Source organism: Equus asinus, unplaced genomic scaffold, assembly GCF_041296235.1.
Source record: "Equus asinus isolate D_3611 breed Donkey unplaced genomic scaffold, EquAss-T2T_v2 contig_42, whole genome shotgun sequence".
NCBI classification, from domain to species: domain Eukaryota; kingdom Metazoa; phylum Chordata; class Mammalia; order Perissodactyla; family Equidae; genus Equus; species Equus asinus.
The window spans coordinates 57,501-58,545 of NW_027225094.1; the positions used below are offsets into that span (position 1 = coordinate 57,501).

General features: G+C 78.8%; 1 non-coding gene across 1 annotated transcript; it reads right to left on the reverse strand.

Annotated features, from left to right (window-relative positions):
* Positions 1-691: 691 nt before the first annotated feature.
* On the reverse strand, positions 692-844 carry LOC139043927 (5.8S ribosomal RNA). Its single transcript, XR_011500991.1, has one exon. It is a non-coding gene; the product is annotated as a 5.8S ribosomal RNA (ribosomal RNA).
* Between the last annotated feature and the right edge of the window lie 201 nt (positions 845-1,045).

Genomic DNA, 1,045 nt, shown 5'->3' on the forward strand with positions numbered 1-1,045 from the left:
GCCCGCCCGCCCGGGGCTCGGGGCACACGGCGCGGCGCGGCCGCGACCCAGGGGAGGGCGCGCGGCGGCGGACGACGCCGCGGCGTCCCGCGGGTCACCGCCGGGGCACGCGTCCCCGGGGCGCGGCCCCGCGCACGCGACTCGGCCTCGGCGCGAGCCACCCCGACGGGGCGAGGCCGGGGAGGGGTCACGGTCCGGGACCCGGGCGCGCCGGGACCGGCGAGGGGCCGGCCGGACGCACCGGGACGGACCGCCGACGGGGGCGAGCGGCGACCGGACAGGCGGCCCGGACGCGGGCCCCCCGAACCCGGCGGCCCCGACCGCGCGCCGCGGGACCCGTCTCGTCCCCGCCCCGGCCACCCCGAGGCCGCGTGCGGCGCGAGGGAGCCCCCGAAGGCACCGTGGCGGCCACGGGCACCTCGGCGCGAGCTCTCGCGTCTGTCTCTCCTCGACTCGCGGGCGGCGGCCCCCACCCCGGGACCCCGCGCGGCGCCGCCGCCGCCGACCCCCACGCGCCTCCGACGACCGGGCGCCGGGGCGCGTGGGAGGAGGGGCGGGCGCGCGGGGCGGAGGAGGGGCACCGCGTCTGCACTTAGGGGGACGGAGGGCCCGGGGCGGGCCTGCGAGAGACCCCCAGCCGCGCGCCCCGGGGCAGGCGACACCCACACCCCGGGGGCGATTGATCGTCAAGCGACGCTCAGACAGGCGTAGCCCCGGGAGGAACCCGGGGCCGCAAGTGCGTTCGAAGTGTCGATGATCAATGTGTCCTGCAATTCACATTAATTCTCGCAGCTAGCTGCGTTCTTCATCGACGCACGAGCCGAGTGATCCACCGCTAAGAGTCGTACGAGTTTGAACGGCGGGGTCCCCCGCAGGGCGGGGAAGAGCCCGCCCCTGGCACGGCACATCCCCGGAGGGTGCCTCCGGCCGGCCAGAAAGGCACAACGAGACCAGACTCCGTGAGGCCGGAAGGTTGGACGACGGGGCGTCCGGCACGGGCCCCGCGGGGCCGTGCTCGGACACCCCACAGGCGCCCGGGGGCTCC